Below are 20,284 nucleotides of genomic sequence, written 5' to 3'. Positions count from 1 at the left end.
AAACATTATATCAGGCCTAGAAGCAGTTAAATACATTAATGAACCTATTATCGCCCGATACAGAGTTGGGTCCACATCTGCGTCACCATCTGATTCAGCGCCCAATTTGTGATTGACGCAGATTGGAGTGTCATATGGAGAACTGTCCTCCATCTTGAATCGCTTGAGCACATCATGAACGTACTTCGTCTGATGAATGAACATCCCGTCCTTCTTCTGATCAACCTGCAATCCTAGAAAGAAAGTTAGTTCACCCATAGCACTCATTTCGAACCTTTTCTTCATTACATCCTCAAAATCTTGACACATGGAGACTCTTGATGCAGCAAATATGATGTCATCCACGTAGACTTGAACTAGTAGGAAGTCGCTTCCTTCTCTCTTCACAAACAAAGTACTGTCGATCAATCCTCTTTCAAAACCATTTTCGAGCAAGTAGTCCGATAACGTTGAATACCAGGCACGAGGTGCCTGATGTAATCCATACAGCGCCTTGCTCAACTTGTATACGTGATCAGGAAAGTCTGGGTCAGGAAAACCCGGAGGTTGCTCAACATACACAACCTCATCAACTTTCCCGTTTAGGAACGCGCTCTTCACGTCCAACTGAAATACCTTCATCTTTTTAAAAGAAGCAAATGCCAGAAACAATCTAATCGCCTCCAACCGGGCGACAGGAGCGAACACCTCATTGTAATCAATACCCTCTTGCTGATTAAAACCTTTAACAACCAGCCTCGCCTTATTTCTTATGATAATCCCCTTATCATCTCTCTTGCACTTGAACACCCATTTTGTGCCTATAGCATGCACATTCTTTGGTTTTTCAACCAAAGTCCAAACTTCCATCTTTTCGAACTGAGCCAACTCCTCTTGCATGGCTTCGACCCACGAGCTGTCCTTTAAAGCCATTTGATAATTCTTTGGTTCAATCTGGCTTATAAAGCAGGAGTACAAACATTCGTTCAGAATACCCGTTTCCTTAATGCTTGTATAAACACAGGTGTGCTCATTCAAGCTTCTTCTGGTTTGTACACCGGTGGACACATCACCAAGAACATTCTCCAAAGGGTGATCTTTGTGAATTCTCGTGGTCGGAACAGAACCGACATGCAAATTATCTTCCAAATTTGAAGAGATCTCATCTATGGTTGTTTCTGGCTGAGAGTGAAAAGGATTAATAAATTCATCTTCAGTTGAGGCCGCAGGGGTACCGATAGTGTTTGATGTGGAAGGTTGAGATTTCTCAATCAGCTGTCGTTGCAATAGATTTTCTTCCTCATCAAGTATCATCTTCGTCACAGCTCTTTCGTCTTCTTCAGAAATTTCCAAATCAGGTACGTTAAACGACTTAAAAAGCTTAACATAGTCGAAAAGCTCAGCAGGTCCATTGCTTGGTTTTGGCGATTGGTAACTAGTAATGTCGGTGTTACAAACCACCTCCACCTTGCAAGTCGAAGTATTGAAGACCCGTCTGTTGGGAGTCCCAACTACATAACCGACTAAGATTCCTTCATCGGCTACTTCACCAAATTTCGAATTAGTCTTCAAAATCGAACAAGGAGACCCGAAGGGTTCAAGACCGCACAAGTTGGGCTTCCTTCCATGCATAAGCTCGTAACATGTTTTTCCAAGTATCTTAACGGTTAACACCCTATTCAGAACATAGCAGGCTGTAGCAACTGCTTCAGCCCAGAACATCACAGGAAGCTTCGAGTCTGCCAGCATAGTTCTGGCTCCTTCAATTAATGTTCGGTTCTTCCTTTCAGCCACTCCATTCTGTTGCGGAGTATACGGAGCGCTGTATTGGTGCTCAATTCCTTTCTGAAGACAGAAGATTTCCATTTCAAAGTTCTTGAACTCTGTCCCATTGTCACTTCTGATGTATTTAACTGATTTACTCATGACGTTCTCAACTTTTGTAATTAGATTCTTCACCATTTGAGCCGTCTCATCTTTCGATTTCAGAAAATATACCCACGAATATCGCGAGTAGTCATCAGTGATCACCAAGCAGTAAGAAGTACCCCCTAGACTTTTTACATTCACTGGACCGAAGAGATCCATATGAAGTAGTTCTAGAGTACCGGCAATAGAATTAATCTTCTTGGTGAGATGGGATTTCTTGTGTTGCTTTCCCTTCTTGCATGCTATACATTTGTCTTCAAAGTTAAAACTTTTTAAGGGAACGCCCATCACAAGCCCATTCTTGACAATGAAGTTCATCTTCCGAAGATGAATGTGCCCCATTCTCCTATGCCATAATTCTGATTCTGATTCGCTTGCTTTTGTCATTAAACAAGATTCTCCGGTGGCCATTTCAGTAGACCTCATGTCCATCACATATGTATTCGTTTCACATGGAGCTTTCATTACTATCCATTCGTCTGGTATCTGAAAACCAGGCTTCAATACTATCGCTTCATTCTTCGTGAAATGGACAGTGTAATCTTTATCACAAATCTGCGACACACTCAGCAGATTGTGCTTTAATTCCTCCACAAAATTCACATTTTCCAGTGTCATTCTCCCATTTGACACTGTTCCTCTACCAGTAATCCTTCCTCCGCTCTCACCAGCAAAACTAACTCTTGCTCCCTGAACAGGTTTTAAGTCTTGCAACAAGTGTTTGTTGCCCGTCATGTGCCGGGAACAGCCGCTATCTACAATCCAAAGACTGTTGGCAGCCCTGTTCAACTGTTCCTGCACAATAAAACAAAGAGTTAGAATCTTGGGACCCAAGACCAATTGGTCTTGGATCGATACGTCCCGTACCCTGGCTTTCTCAAGTTAGCATCAGGATAATTTCTGTAAGTCCTGTTAGGAAATCTCCTTGCAGATTGAGTGTAATGCCTCCCAAACCTATATGACTTGAAAGTGTTATATCTTGTGGTTTGGTTGAAAAACTGAGGTTTGTTTTTATAAAAACCTGAATTAGTTACATTTTGGCACTTTGAAAAGTTTTCATTTTTAGCAGTAACAAAATGACGCTTATCCTCAGTTTTATTTGGCCTCACACCTCTGAATCTCGGCTTCAGAGGGCAATCTGCAACTAGATGTCCTAATTTGTTACATCTAAAGCAACACCGACTCTCCTTTTTCTTGTCAAATGTTGGTTTGGATGTAGAGGCAGTGTTACCAGCCGTTCGTCTCACATAAGGTGGGACGTACGGATTGAGTGGAGAACTCTTTTTAGAAATTTTATTTTTATCTCCACCGGTGGGTAACCCTACCTTCTCTTTTGTCTGACCAGATTCAGACAACTTATCCGATTCCGATGAGACTGGACTCGAGACAGAAACTTTCACATTTGAAACAGGCGAACTCGTTTCGCCACAGCTAACACTTGGTTCTATATTTGTAACCTTGATGGGAGTTGTCTGAGTAACCTCGAAATCAACAGATTTCTGAACACTCGGATTATAAGTATAGTTGTGGTTAAAGGGTGGTGGAACTTCGTGATAACCGATTCCTCCCCTCTTTGCAGAGGTACCTTGATCACTCACGAGGTGATCAAGGATGGCCGAGGAATTCCTGAACTGCTCAAGTTTGCGGTTCAGTTCCACCACCTTCACCTGGTGGTCAGCAATCTGTTTATCCCGATCAGCAATCAATTTAGTTTTTTCTTCTAAAACTTCATAACTAAGATCAATTATTTCAATTTTCTCAGCAAGTTTAGTTTTTAAGCTTTGTATGTCTTTTTCACATGCTTTTATTTTAATTTTATAACTGTTTTCTCTTGCTTTCGTAAAATGGTGATCTTCTTTAATAGTTTTAAAATCAGCATCTAAACGGACGTACTGATCAGTTATTGTTGTTAGTTGCTCAGACAAATTCTCACAATTAGTACAAATATTCTTATTACTTACCTCGGAGCGATTGTCCTTGTCATCTGCCATAAAAGCTGTTTCTTCTTCAGTAGCTTTCTCATTTCCATCAACCTTCTCACATTCTTCCACTTCAGCCTCAGCCATGTTCGCTTGCTCACCAGATTCATTTGAATGCAGGTTCCAGTTGTACTCACCTGCTTCTCTGGTCAACATGGCATTAATCTCTCTGTTAACTCCAAAGTGTTGTGTAGGCCGACCTTGTCCTCGTTCAACCCTCTCATTCCGGCATTCTTTGGCAAAGTGCCCGTATTGCTGACAATTATAGCACCTTACCTTAGATTTGTCGAATCCAGGCCTACCACCAACAAACTTTCTCCCAGTTTTCTTCATAAACCGTTTAACTCGCCTCACAATCATTGCCATTTGCCATTGCAAATCCATCTCCTCCAGATCATCAGCATCGATCTGGTCGTAATCCTCATCCAGAACAGCAGGGTCCACAATCTTCCCCTGGATGTAGTTTTCATAGGAAGCAATAAATGATGCATAGACTGCAAACTGCTCTTCAGCAAATTTTACACTCATAGGCATCTTGGAATAATTATTGCTTGAGGCATTTGCAGAGAAACCACTTGTGGATGCTTGAGGCTTTGAAGTACTTGATCCTCCAGCAACAAAGCAAACATCACCGTTCATGTTTACTGAAACGTTTCCATCATGAGAAGCGTTTGAACCTGACTCCCCTTTTGAGTAATAAGCAGCTGATTCAGGCCTCGAACTTGAGCCTGAGGTAACTTTTGCACCATACATACCAGGGTCTTGTATCTGATCTGTTGGTGTTTCTTTTCGAACCATATTAAGCTCATAAGTTCTGAGCTTGTTTACTGCCGTTTCCAGATCATAATTAGGAAAGTCTCTGTCTTCCCTCATAAGAACGGTGTACATTTCCCACTTCGGTGGGAGAGCATCGAGAAGCTTTTCAACGATCTCTTCTTCTCGGTAAGCAATCGAATAATTGTTAAGCTCTGTCATTAGATGATAGTATCTGGTGATAATATCATCCAGTGATTCGTTCTTCAAATATTTGAAGACGGAGAACTGAGTCTTCAAAAGTTTAATCTTTGATGCACGGATACCCACGTTCCCCTCGAATCTATTTTCAAGAGCATCCCAAAGCTCTCTCGCAGAAGTGTACTTTCTGAAAGTATGGAGAACCTCTTGAGGAAGTGCCATAGTTATAGCTGCATGGGCCTTGCTCTCGGCCTCATACATTTTCTTTTCTTCGTCCTCCATTTTGCTGTACTTCTTAACCACATCACGACCTTCGTATTGCATAGTTGGAGGGATATATCCATCCTGGATGCACACCCACATTTTTGCATCCTGGTATTTAATGTATTGGATGAATCTGTCCTTCCATGCCACGAAGTCAGTTCCTTTCATCAACCTCGGGGCCTTAGTGGCTGACCCCGCTTCTACTTCCATCTTGACCAAATCGGAGATGTTAATTGACGACATCTTTGCGAAAACACGAAAACCCGGAAATAAAAAAAAAAATCTTCCAAACAGCACAGTAGGCGAAGTTAAGAATAACTTCGCTTGAAAGTTAACTTCGCTGGAAAGTGTAACTTCGCTGGGTCTTAAATTCGCTTGACTGGGCGAAGTTAAGAATAACTTCGCTTAGAATGAGCGAACTTAGGAGGTAAGCGAACTTGGGAGGTAAGCGAAGTTGAGGATAACTTCGCTTAGGCGAACTTATGAGGTAGGCGAAGTTGTGGTTAACTTCGCTTAATCCTTATATCTTCGCCGAAACCCTACTTCCAGTGACGGCAACTTCGCCTGAAGAACGGTAACTTCGCCCGATGAACAAGGAAACTGTTCAGATCTGATTTCGCCAATCTAGCAGTTTCCGATCGATGTTATGGCTTGAAAATGACTGTTAAACACGAGTAAAAACCAATCCCAACAAAAACACGTCCCGCGAATAGGTCAAACGAGACGTTTTCTACACCCGCGTGAAATCCCGAACCTCACAATCGAGCCGATGGCTCTGATACCAATTGTAGGCTCCTGGACGGATCGTACACGGGATGTCGCTATCTGCGCAGGTGCGGAATCCCTGCGTAGGTAGATACGAGTGCAGAATATGTATAAATCAAACACACGAGCAATAACCGAAACACGTTATATTGATAACACGAACACGTGACGCGAGGTCACTATTACAGACTGACTTGTAAACACGTAACTCGCTAACCCTCGAACTCACGAACTCTTGAACTAATGAACACCTACAAACTGTTACAGCGAAGTTTATATAAGCACGACAACTTCGCCTCAGGCGAAGTTGTCCTTAACTTCGCTTGTTCAACAAGTTCGCCTGAGCGAACTTGTTGACAACTTCGCACATACAAAAACATAAACATAATCATAAACATAATTACATTACAGACTCGATTACAAATGCTAGACTATGAACTACTGACACACATGTACCAACAGTTAGTAGCACATTCTTAACCCGGGTGGATGGTCCAACTTCGTATGGTGAAATTCGGGTTAAGGGTTTTGGGTAAGTCCAGGTGACTTATGATTAATAATAACTTAAAACTTTTGATTATTTGCTTGTTATTTGTTATTCTGAAAGTAAGTTTGATGTAGCTTTAGTCTTGTTGAAAGTTTTGAGGAATACTTTGGAGTAAAAGGTTTTAGGATAGAATATCCTTGCAAAAATAAATTAAAGATCTTAATCCTTAAGTAAAAGAGTTTAAAAAGATTTTAGCCAAATAAATGTAAATTGATAAGTAGAAATCATACCATAAGGTCTAATTAGACATAAGTTACCATAAGTGTAGATCCTTCCTCAATCCTTTTAAAAAATAAATTAAGGATCCTGGATCCATAAATGTTAATCCTTCTGTGATCCTTATAGTTGAACTTAGGATATCTAATGCAAATAACTTATGATATTAATTGGGATTAAACCCAACAAGTTGGGGAGAAACTGTAACACCCCGTAACCGCAGCGGAAACGTAAACGGGATGCGACAGACACCTCTGATATCAACCACATTGTTTATAAAGAAAACTGAATGCATTAATATACTTCAAAATTTCATTATCTCGTATTTCATTACCGTCTAGGTGATACACACATCATACAATATGATACATAATTCTATCTGTTATAATGTTTCCTAACATCCCGCACGCAAATCTTACACACATCAAGCACTTAGCACGTAAGCAATCACTTCATCTTAATTGTACCTGAAAAGCATGTGAGAAAACGGGTCAACTACGAATAGTTGGTGAGTTTCACAATTTTAGTAAACCATGATAAATCCATATCATAATATAATATTATCTGGGGACACTGTTAACCCAGTACTGTACTCACTCCGGGGGCAATGTTAACCCGGAAACACTTCTAGGAACCCCTGGGGACACTGTTAAACCAGTACTGTACTCCCTCCGGGGGAAATGTTAACCCGGAAACACTTCCAAAGACATCTGGGGACACTGTTAACCCAGTCTTGTACCCATTCCGTACGATTCCCGTACAATCAAATATTTATAAACACACGCAAGTCCATGCGTTCAGTATGTACTTAAACATTTTAATAGAAACATGCTTCCGCCCCGGGAAAAATATTTGAAAACAATTCAGAAAAAAGGGGCCGTGAAACTCACCTTAGCACATGCAAGCAGGTAACAACAATCATTATCAATTAATGCGTCCAATCTGTAATATGATCCCTAAGATCGTTATTATACACTTATTGTTTATATAATCTTTTAACCGTATCGACTGGTACATCTGGGGACACTGTTAACCCAGCACTGTACCCGTTCTGGGGGCAAGGTTAACCCAGAAACACTTCTCCGGACTCAGATTGTGATGTCGTTTAGAGTTCACTGGTCAAAATTATTATTAGTCGTTTTTCCCGTTTTGCGTGCCTAGCACGGTTATCCGTTTTTACGTTCCAAAAATGAGTTTGGTCACACACGACCCGAAAATAGTTGTTGACTGATAATTTAGTTAAAGCTGTGAAATTAGAGCTCGGTTTAGACGCCCCGATTGGCCGCGGGACCCGTTTCCGTCTTTGGCGTACCGGAAACTGTTAAATCGGTTAAAAATACCCAAATCATCCGAATTATTTTTGGATGATTTATTTTTACTTGTTTAACTCATTTACATGAAAATATTTCATTTTTAGGGTTTTTATACACCAGTCAGCTCGCTTAAGCGAACTTCACCGGTTTACGCGTTTTAACTTTAAAAGTTTGATAATTAGCACGATTAATTATCCGTTTACTCTCGGATCTTGAAATTTTGGACAAATCACTTTTTAACAGTGGGGAATTTTATAAAAATATTTCCAGAATTAATTCTTATATTTAAAATGTATTTATCTATTTTTAAACACCATTTAAACACTAAATATGTCGTAAATACCAAACGATCTTAGAAAAATCCCAAATTTTTCCTGGATGTCCCCTGCCATCCACATAGTCCCCTGTAATTTTTCCAGAACCAAAATTTTCTTTTACATCCCCTTTTTACTAAAACCGAGCTAGAAATCCCTAGAACTCGTTTAACCGAAAAGCCTACATAGAATTCTCCAACGGACCTCAAATTTTGTGTGTGACTTATACATGATATGAAAAGCTTATCTGAAATTTTCCAGAATTTTTCATGATATTTAACTAGTTTTCACCATTTTTGGCCAAAACCGAGCATTAAATTCACCAAATATTCATCCTTTATCCAAAAATTACCAAAAATTCACAGAACTCATATTTTCATGTGTTTAACACCTCTGTAAAATTTCATGACCTAACTCTAAAGCATCAACAATCTGCCCAAATTTCCCAAAACCGAACATAACCGAATATACCTTTCGTTTTCCGCCACTACGAGCTACAACTCGTCTTTCCGCCTTATCTACCACTAAATACAGAGCCTACAATCAACATACCACAATACCAAGCAAGTTACACTCACGATCAAGCCATTTCTTTCATGGTTTCGGTTATGATTCCAAAAACAAAGATTTAACCGTAAAAATTCGTTTTCGGTTCGTTTAACTCCTTTCTTGGACCAAGATCCCTTGTATAACCCGTATACATCACTTGATCATGCAAGAATCGGTTTTCATCTTTGAAACCTCATTTTCTTGCAAACAAACTAAAGAAAGGAAGATGAACACACATATAACTCGATCATTACCTCGTTGTTCTTGCTCAACACTCGGGTTTAAGCCTTTGGAATTGAGAGAAAGTGTTGAAGATTGTGTTTTGTTGTTTGAAAAAAGAAAAAAAAAAAGAAATAATAACCATGGAGGCCGATCGGTCTTTGATAAGGGGTGGGGTGGGACCCACTCCTTCATTCTTGGCCACACATTCGGATTTTCGTAATCTGGATAATGTTTTGGATAATCTGGTTCAGTTCGTTTCTCGGTTAAACGTTTAATTCGGCTTAAAACGAGGCTAAACGGTCGTTTTTCGGCTTAAAAATGAAATTTATATAAAACCGATTTAAAAACCTTATAAACATAAACCATGACATTTATTATCTTAAAACATCATATTATTAATAACTGCGCATCTTTTTCGGCTTGGTCGATCGTCTCTTGCTTGGTTTGGTATTAAAGGTTTCGTTTAACATACCGACGTATCATTAAATCAAAATTCTTTTTCTGTGCTATACTTTACTTATCTCGAAGCATTAATGCTTCGTAACATCACTAAATATCATATATATTGTCTATAATGAAATCCCCGATTCGTTCGGGCTTCAATAACCGTCAATCGGTTAATCGTAATTCCAATACGATTCACTGTATAATCGAGTATGATTCGTACTGTGAATCATATATATTCGTATAAGCGCAATATAATTCATATATTCTTTATTAAATAGCACATAAATAGTATATACCGGTTAAGGTATACCTGATTTTGTCGGAATCGTTACAGAAACCCATAAAATAGACTGGGGACAAGCCCATGCAACTGGGGACAATCCCGTGAATTTGGGATAAGCCCAAAAACCGGGGACAAGTCCAAACTGAGGACAAGCCTAAAAACTGGGGACAAGCCCAAACTGGGGACTGACCCAAAGATACGAATGTTAACTGTGGACTCGCCCAAACCGGGATTTAGCCCAAACGTGAGTGACGTGAAAACGCCAAAACCTTAGGTATGGTACGTCTACCATAAATCGTAGGATCCTCCATATAGCCGAAGACAACAAAATTGTAAGCCACTAAGCGTGTACTGGTCCCGCTGCCCCGGACTATACGTTGGATAATCGTGCGCTCCAGGCGAGAGTGTAGAAACTCTAATTTATAAGAAAGGTGAAAACCTTTAAACCTTGGAAGATATGACCATCGGGGGTCATACCTTAATCGTGGGCTAGGCCAAGGGAAATAGTAAAGTACCTTAAGTATGAGGGAGAGGTGGCCAACCTCTTAGTCATTGAACCTTCTTATTGATATCTGCAATATTACTTAAAAACTTGGGAAATATAAATGTTAAGAATACATTATCCTTAAAATAACAAGAATCTGAAATGAATAAGTGATCAGATAGATATTACCAATGTCAGGATCATTGATCCTTGATGGATGCTTAATTTTCAAAGGATACTGGATCCTGATTAGAAAAAATACTTCTTGAGATGGATAACATTCCATGCTCTCGGTAACCTGTTGCCTTCCATAGTCAGCAGGTGATATGCCCCTTTTCCAGCTTCTAACTCAATCAAATTGGGACCTTCCCACTTAGGAGCTAGCTTTCCATCGGCTGGATTAGTCGTATTTTGGAAGGCTTTCCTCAAGACTAGATCTCCTTCTTGAAATCTTCAAATCTTGATACTCTTGATGTATGCCCCAGCTACCTTTCGTTGATACGTTGCCATTTTGATCTTGGCTAGGTCTATGAGTTCTTCAACGGTATCTAGGTCTTCGAGAAGGGTTTCATTATTATCTTGAGGATCACAGATGCTCGTTCTGGAAGTGGGAACCACCATCTTTGTAGGGATTACAGCTTCTGAGCCAAACACTAGAGAGAAAGGTGTTTGACCTGTTGCATTCTTTGGTGTTATTCTATCAGCCCAAGAACATAAGGAAGTTCCTCTACCCACTTGCCTTTCTTAGATCCTAGTTTCTCCTTCAAGTTGTTGATGATAATCTTGTTACTTGACTCTGCCTGGCCATTAGCTTAAGGATGAATTGGTGTGGAGGTAATCATCTTAATGCCCCAACTGTCACAAAACTTAGTGGTTCTTTTCCCGATAAACTGGGAACCACTGTCACAAATAATTTCAGAAGGGATACCGAATCTAGTAATAATATTTCTTTTAATGAAAGATATCACCTCTTTTTCACGGACTTGTACAAAAGCTTCAGATTCTTTCCACTTCGAGAAGTAATCAGTCATGGCAAGCATAAACACTCTTCTTCCTGGTGCTTTAGGTAGCTTACCCATAATATCTATGCCCCACTTCATGAAAGGCCATGTTTGGATATAGGATACATAGGCTCTGCTGGCTGGTGCAAAATTTTGTCGTGCCTTTGACATGAGTCACACTTCTTTGAATATTCCATAGCGTCTCTCTTCATAGTTGGCTAGTAGTATACTGTTCTCAGAATTTTGGAAAATAGGGTTCTACCTCCAGTGTGATTACCACAATCACCTTCGTGAAAGTCTTTGAGCACCTCTTGATTTCAGGATCTTTGATACACCTCAAGTATGGACTTGCGAGAGATTTCCTATATATAATATCATGTAATAATATGTATTGTGATACCTTAAGTTTGAAGGATTTAGGATTCTCTGTGGCGGGAATTTCTCCATCTTGAATGAATTTCTTGATGGGGAGGATCCTTGATTGTTAGAGGATAGTGGATCCCAAAGCACAATCTTTTTGTCATTTGTTATCTCCATAACTTCTTGTTCTCCTATTGCTGGTTAGAGTATATGGATGATCGGGATCTTCGTAGCTTCTAGAATCTTCAAGGATGAAGCTAGATTTGCCAAGGCATCTGCCCCAACATTTTCTTCCCTTGGTACCTGTTCAATACTAAAAGAATCGAAGAACTTTGACAGTTCTTTCACAATGTCTAAATATTTGATTAGTTTTTCTCCTTTAACAGCATATGAGCCATTAAAGTGGTTAGCTATTAATAATGAATCTATATACACTTGAAGATACCTGATCCTCATGTGTTTAGCTAACTGCAAACCTGCGATCAGAGCTTCATACTCTGCTTCATTATTCGTGGCTTGAAACTCACAGGCTATAGAGTTGGGTATTATGTCCCCTTGTGGCGATTCAGTATGATACCCAATCATGTTCCTCTCACATTGGAATCTCCATCAGTGAAGAGGATCCAAGGATCCTTGGTTTCTTCTAATTGCTGAACCTCCAAGTCAGCTTCCTTTTGCATGTCACTACTGAAATCAGCCACAAAGTCTGCTAGCGCTTGTGACTTGATGGCTGTTCTAGGCTCATACTGAATATTATATGAACCCAGCTTCACGGACCACTTGGCCATTCCACCTGACAATCTAGATTTCTAAGCACATTCTTAACAGGATAATTAGTTCTCAAAATAATAGTATGAGTCTTAAAGTAATGTCTTAATTTAGTAGAAGCCATAATAAGTGCAAGAATTAATTTTTTTAAATGAGAATAACTGGCTTCAGCATCTAGAAGACTTTTACTTACATAATAAACGGGATGTTGTTCGCCTTCATGATCCTTCACAAGGACATCACTTACTGCATTTCCTGAGACAGCTAGGTACAAGTATAAGGATTCTCCATCCACATGCTTCATTAATGCTGGTGCTGAGGACAAGTAATCTTTCAAGGCTTTGAGTGCAGCCTCATGCCTCTCCGTGCACTCGAACTTTTTATTCTTTCAAAGGATATCATAAAAATCCTTACACTTCTCCGAGGACCGAGAGATGAACCTATTCAAGGCTGCAATTCTTCCAGTCAACCTTTGTACATCCTCTGCATTCACGGGAGACTTTAGGTTGATGATGGCCTTTATCTGTTCCGGGCTAGCTTCTATACCCCTCTTAGTGACCATATAACCAAGGAGCTTTCCTACCTTAACACCAAAATGGCATTTAGATGGAGTAAGTTTCAAGTTATATTGGTCAAGGATATTGAATTCTCTTTCCAATTCTTTAAGGTGGTCTTCAGCCCTCTTTGATTTGACAACCATGTCGTCTATGTAGACTTCCATGGTTTTTCCTAGCTGGTCTTTAAACATCATGTTGACTAAGCGTTGGTATGTTGCACCTACATTTCTTAGTCCATATGGCATGGCAGTATAGCTATATATTCCGGTAGGAGTCATGAATGATGTGTCTTCTTGGTCAGATGGTTCCATCTGAATTTGTTAGAATCCAGAGGAAGCATCCATAAAAGTTAACATTTCATGTCATGCCGTTGCTTCCACCATGGAGTCTATATGTGGTAATGGGAAAGGATCCTTGGGGCATGCTTTGTTTAAATCAGTGAAATCGACACACACCCTCCACTTTCCATTCTTTTTTGAAACAATAACCACATTAGCTAACCATCGGGGATACTTAACCTCTATGATCATACTGGCCTTAAGAAGTTTTTTTAACTTCTTCTTGTATGATCGCGCTCCTCTCATGAGCGAATTTCCTTCACTTCTGATGGACGGGTTTAATAGAAGTATCAAGGCCTAACTTATGAGTTATTACCTCTTTTGAAATACATGTCATGTCTGAATGCTTGAAGGTGAATGTGTATTTACGCTGCTTGAGGAAGGATACTATATCCTCTTCAATGCTAATAGGGATACTGGATCCTAGGAAAATTTTCACGTCTGGATCTTCAGGATCCAATGATACCTCTTTCAGATCTTGCTCTCGAGCCTCCAGTACGTTCCTAGGATGTTGCTGTGGTTGCTATGCTATCGTTTGTTTGACCGCCGGCTTCATGGACGAAGAGTAATAATTCTTAGCTTCCACCTGGTCCCCATTTATCCTTACTACTCCCCAAGGGGTCGGTAATTTGATACATTGGTGATATGTAGAAGCTACAGCCTTCATTCCGTGTAACCAAGGCCTGCCAAGAATAATGTTGCAACAAGACAAATTATCAATAACGCAAAACTTTTGGTAAGCGTTTAACCCTTCAATGTATATAGGGAGTTTGGCGTCCCCCATTGTTTTCTTGGTTTCACCACTGAAACCAACTAGCAAGGATGTTCGGGGTGCAATTTCTGAGTCTGGGATGTTTATCTTCTGGAGCACATCATATTGAATGATGTTAACCGAGCTTCCTCTGTCGACTAGAATCCTGCGCACGTAATGGTTAGCAATAAAAAGAGTTACAATCGAACCCTCATGATGAGGATCCAAGATGCTTGATTTGTCTTCTTCGTCGAAGAAGATCCTCTTATCAGTTGTTAAGGTAGTGGAGATGACTGGTCGCTCCCCATTCTCTAACTTTGTTTCTTTAGCGTGCCTCTTGGCTATGGAGAAGGAAGTTCCACATATGTCTGAGCCACCGGAGATGAAGTTGATGACTTGTGCATCTGGTGGGGGCGGAGCTGCTTTCTGCGGGACATCTTCAGGATCCTGGATCCTTGACTTTTTTCTTCCTGAGAGCTCTATGAAATGGCCTTTGCTCAGGAGGTATCCAATTTCCCTCCTTAGACCAATGCATCCATCGGTCATGTGGCCAAAATCCTCATGGAATGCACACCATTTGGATTTGTCTTTGAAGGTTGTTGACTTCTCATTTTTCCGAGGCCACCTTGCTTTCTCTCCAAGATCCTTCATAGCACAAATTAATACATGAGTATCTACAGAGAAGCAATAATCGGAAATACTTAGGTAGTCCTCATCATCATCTCCTTCTTCATCTGCCCGGAAGTTTTGGTTGTTGAACTTGGAATATGGCTTTGAATTATTATTCTTGAATGAGGATCATTGTTTTTGGTTAGGTGACTCTTTATTTGTTGGAACCCCTAATCGTTCTTGGATCTTCTTGTCGTCCTCTAACCTTATAAATCTGAGTGCCATGTTTCTGACTTCACCTAAAGTCCTGCATGGAGTCATCACAAGATAGTCATAAAGGGGGGGGGGGGGCTTTTAAGTCCCGTATTGAATGCTTTAACAGCTTAGGGATCTCTAGGGATTCCCTGCCAAACCTCGTGAAAAAGTCCTTGATGGATTCATCATAAGGTTGGACAACTCTATATAAATCACTAGTTAACTTTTCAAATTTCCTACTACAAGAAAATTGGCTATTGAGCAAGTTAACTAAATGCGAAAAGGAAGTAACAGAATAGGGAGGAAGACTTAGCAGCCATTTAAGTGCAGATTCTGTTAGTGTGGATCCGAAACCCTTCAATAGACAAGCTTCCTTGAGTCTTTCAGGAATTGGATTGATCTCTATTCTTTCCCTATATTGAGCCACGTGCTCTTTCGGATCAGTGGTCCCATCATACACCTTCATGTTGGGGGTTTGAAAGCGTTTTGGGATCTCCGCATCACATAAGGGCGGAGCAAATCTGGACAGCTTATGGCTCCCTTCTGGTATTTCAGGGATTGAACGGACCACTCCTGGCACGCTGGATATCATATCCTTAAGCTTCTGAAGTTCCTTAGACATAGCCTGATTGATACATGCGTCCTGCATTGAACCAAGATTAGTGTCTAATGATATGTGATTATAGGTATTACCTCTTTGTTGAGTGAATGTTGGCATCCCATAAGAATAGCCTTGATAAGAAGTATCTGCCACGGGAGTTGGTCCACCAGAGGCAATGGTCTGCATGGGGATAATATCTCCTTCATGGACCTCTGAGGACCATTGGTGTTGAATTCCTGAGGATCCTTGATTTTGAAAGAAGGATCCTTAAGGCTGGAAGTTGTAGGATCCTTGGTGATACAACCTAGAGGATCCTGGTTGAAGGATTGATGATCCTTGCTGAAGGTATGATGATCCTTGAGCCTGATGACCCATAGACCATAGCTGAAGGATAGATGATCCTTGCTGGAAAATCGAGGATCCCTGAGCCTGCAGACCCATAGACCCTGGCTGAAGGGTAGCATTCCTTGCTGGAAAATCGTGGATCCCTGAGCCTGCTGACCCATAGACCTTGGCTGAAGGATTGATGATCCTTGCTGGAAAATCAAGGATCCCAGAGCCTGCTGACCCATAGACCCTGGCTAAAGGATAGTTGATCCTTGAGCATGTTGAGCCAAGGATCTTGGAGTGGTGAAATCCAGCATCCTAGGAACCAAAGGACTCTGATCCTCCAGTGGCCTCTTGTTCTTCTTGAGATCTTCTATCTCACGAAGGATCTTCTGATTAGTCTTGTTATGATGCTCCATGTATGCTTTAACCTGTGAAAACATAGCAGAAACATCATTGCTAGAGTTAACCACCGAAGTGGCAGCATTTGTTTTTGAGCTCTGGAACACTGGAAGTTGTGTCTTGTCTCCAGCCGCGGTTGTCCTTGGAGCTGCTACTAGTGGAGATGGCATCGGTGGTAAGGTTCTTTATGGGTGAGAAACTGATGAAGGCATGGCGGATGAAGTAGAAGATTGTTGAGAGGCCATTGATGGTAGTGTAGGTAAATAGGTTGAAAATTGATATGAATAATATGGATTATAGTACCAATTGCCCCACGGTGGGCGCCAAATTTTTTTGGTCAAAAATAGGCTAAGGATAATGTAACCAAATTCGTGAGGTGAGGTCTAGTGCTAATTTAATGATAACAATAATGAAACGATTGCAAGCACAAACACGAGGATTTGTTACGAGGAAAAGCCCTTGATCTTGTTCGGATCGCCGGCACAAAAACCCCGGGTGATGACAAATCGTCTATCACCACTTTATTAATCTAAAAGCGGTTTACAAATGGTGGAGTTTATGTTCAATGATTACAAAAATGCTAAGTGTGTGTGATCTGATAGCTTGCTCAATGAATGAATATGAATGTGTAATGTGTGACCTCATTGATCATAACCTCGTTTATAAACATAAATAACAACTAACAACTACTCCTACAAATCCGCCACTCTTCCACTAACTCCTTCAACGTCTTTTGATCACGTGCTAGGAGTCTCCGGTAGTGACTAAATAGGATGACCCATTCCTGGAGCCATTATACCTATCAAATATTAAAATACACATAAGAAACAATCGTTAGCAAAACCAATTACTGAGGATCCTTAATCCTCACATAATCCGGAACTCTTCAAAAGGATAATTGATCCAGACACGTCTTCAAGAATTACATATCTTCAGTCTTGATTATTTGTGTACTAACAAACGGGTCAAACTAAACACAGTCAAATAAACATTTAGGGTAATTTTCTAAGTTAACGGGTCAAACTAAACACAGTCAATTGAACAAACTCGTGAGTCTGATCGCTAGCTTTCTACAACCGATTCAACGAACATTGATCAAAACAACACAGGTCCAACTAATTGGTCAAATTGAATTCATTTAGGGTGTATATGATTGATGAAATCAAACAAACAAAAAACACGACGAACCTGATGTGGCGGTAACGAAGAAATTATGTTATGACCCGTGTAAACGAACCTGATGTGGCTGTAACGAAGAATTATGTTATGACCTGTGTGAGGGTTACAGTACATGCCATCGATGTTTGCCAATTGATTGATACAAAGTTTGAACATGACAAAGATAGAGAGAGAGGATGGTGATTTAGGGATTGAGGGTGGGAGGAGGAAGAGTATGAACGTAATTTGGTTGAATAATTTAGGGTTAGGATCCGGGTTTGGTAACCCACACGATCCGCGAAAATTAAAGCATAAATGGGTGTAAACCGAATTAAATCAATGAGATGCCACCATTTAAAAATCAAGCAAATCTGGTGACTCTAAAAAAGGGGAGAGCGATCACATCCCGACAAATATGATTTTTAGGTTTTCGTTTATATATATATTATAGATAGATAGATTAATAGCCACAACCAAATTGCATTCCTTGCTTGTAACAAACTACCTTAAAACCCTAATACTAGATATATTTACAAGTAGCGTGATACATTATGCATAATCATAAGATAAACTTACGTCCACGCCGCAGATAAGCAAATCCGGCCAATGAAACATCTTATTACAACCACCAACTAAAGAATCTAAACTAAGAAATCAAGATATGAAAACGAGTCGGTCATCTTTTTAGCAGCCACATCTCGCCTCATCGAACCCCACTTGAGGGCCGCCCGAATCTTACACCACCTTGCCCGGGGTGAACTGTTACTCGAGAAACATATTCCAAAATCAGAAGAAAAAATATCTACACTTTGCAAATCATCAAAACTAACATCCGCTAGATCTTGATTATAACCTCCATTAATCTGCACATACATGTCATGATCCACACTTTCAAGTGGTTCATATTTCAGACTCGACATCGGCATCGAGATCACTTCAAAAACGGAAGATGCATCCAATGGTACCATCCCATTCAAGTCTTTGTAAACTTGTTGCTTCATAGCTTCAACCACATGCTGCAAAAAAATATTCAGAGTAATTACATAAGTTTTCGGGGTCATTAAAACCACATTCTATATATCTATTAATCTACACAGCCTAAAACACATACCGTTTGAAGCACGGAGAGTTTATCGAGCGGAACAAAGTTTTGACCGTCAAGAGTCGCACCAGCAACCGTCATAACCGAGTTAAAGAAAAGCCCGGCTCCATCAGCACCACATCTGTAAATGTACAACTTGTCATCCAGAAGACAATGTTTGGCATGTTTGATTATTGTGTCCCATGTCTTGCTAGATGATCCACCAAGTAACTACAATTATACAAGAGAAAATCTTTGTAAAAAAGATGCTCGCATAGTATAAATAGTAAGTAGTTAATTGTATTATTTTCTTACCTTTCGTATCGAGGACTCGTTGGTAACATACATTTGAAGAAAGTCTTTGACGGTGCGTATGCGCTTTGATGCTAACCGTTTATGAAAACCCCCGTCTTTCGCAATCTTTTCCAACCGCCAAACATCGTCATCCAAGGATGGAGGATGGTGCTTCTTGTATGCTGAGTCAAACAAAACATTGCCAGATTTAATATTTACGGTTTAAGGTTTAGGGTTTAAAAATAGCAGGTTTCTTACATTCTCCGCGGTGATCTTTTATTATGAACGCCTGGCTTTTTGCTTCTCTAATTCTTGACCCGGAACACATATCCTTGCTAACACGTGCACCGATCATGAACTTTCGGCTGCGTCTCCAACTTGAGTTATCAGTAAAACACAACTAACCTAAATCCGCAACACCATTTTGTAAAGTAACTACCAAATTACCGGTTATCAACGGCCTTCTACCATCTCTTGCGGATATAACTTTAGCATCAAATTCTTTCTCCGACCAATCTTCTTCATCGTCAAATGAAAAATCGCCATCAAGTGGGACAACCTCCACTTTTAATGAAGAAAATGGTCCACTTGAGACAATTCTATTGGATTTCACATCAACCAACATTAGTTTCACAGCATTATTGTCCTCGGATTCTATGCTATTGCCGGTGAAGAATATTTGAGGCCACTTTGCCTGAAACCGCAGCTGCAACGACGTCATTTGGGGTGGTTCTATCGCGTTGATAGACGATCTATGTAGATCTAAACTCGGTAATGTGTGAAAGAACTTTTGACATGATCTTTGGACCTCGTCCCGGACCTATTATCACACAAAACGATATTTCAGATTTGGTAGTTGGTATGAGGATCTAGAAAACAAATAATTAATATATAGATGAACATGATTATGAACTTACCCATCTTCGGATAAGTGGTTCTAACGTTGAGGCTAATTCTTGTGATGAGAACCCACATATCACATTTTGAGCAAATCTACAAAAAAGAAAGAATAACAAATTAATACCAATATTTAAACAAGATAACTTATATAAGCTAGAATTATAAAAACTTATGTTTACTTAGGTGTTTTAATTATAACTTACTTGGAAGATATAATCCTTCGTTTGTCAGCTGTAAAGCCTTCTTCCTTGTCACCCAAAGATCTCTTGAAAACCATCGAACAAATTAAATTAATGATTCGGAATAATAAATTGAATGTTACAATCTCTTAATTCTTAAAATAGATATGAGATAACTATAACTGCCAACCCATGGAGTTATAAATAGGCGAACGAATGTATCTATAGTTAAGGGGTAGTTGTTTGAAGCTTCCAGGTCAATGATAAATTAATACGGAGTAATAAATATTTTATTTGTATATAAAATAGAAGTTGACAAGTACAACACAAGGAAGTGTGTGTAGGTGAGTGTGGGGTATGGTGTGGGCTTGCAGTGTTTAACCCCTATCATTTACATAACATAATAATAATTAATAATAGGGCACAAATTAAAAACAAATTAAAAACCGCGTAGATGT

The 20,284-nt window shown here is 39.9% G+C and overlaps 1 pseudogene across 1 annotated transcript; it reads right to left on the bottom strand.

Annotated features, from left to right (window-relative positions):
• Positions 1 to 17,827: 17,827 nt before the first annotated feature.
• On the bottom strand, positions 17,828 to 20,084 carry LOC143623071 (calmodulin-binding protein 60 B-like; annotated as a pseudogene). Its single transcript, XR_013151828.1, has 6 exons — positions 19,851 to 20,084; positions 19,665 to 19,740; positions 19,006 to 19,567; positions 18,769 to 18,929; positions 18,484 to 18,684; positions 17,828 to 18,388 (listed from the first exon to the last, which is right to left on the bottom strand). The product of XR_013151828.1 is annotated as a calmodulin-binding protein 60 B-like (transcript).
• Positions 20,085 to 20,284: the final 200 nt, after the last annotated feature.

Source organism: Bidens hawaiensis, unplaced genomic scaffold (assembly GCF_021521415.1).
Source record: "Bidens hawaiensis isolate Kalapana, Puna unplaced genomic scaffold, B.hawaiensis_p1.1 tig00003270_1, whole genome shotgun sequence".
NCBI lineage: Eukaryota > Viridiplantae > Streptophyta > Magnoliopsida > Asterales > Asteraceae > Bidens > Bidens hawaiensis.
The sequence above is the reverse complement of the archived record's forward strand: the minus strand, read 5'-3'. Positions and strand labels throughout refer to the sequence as shown.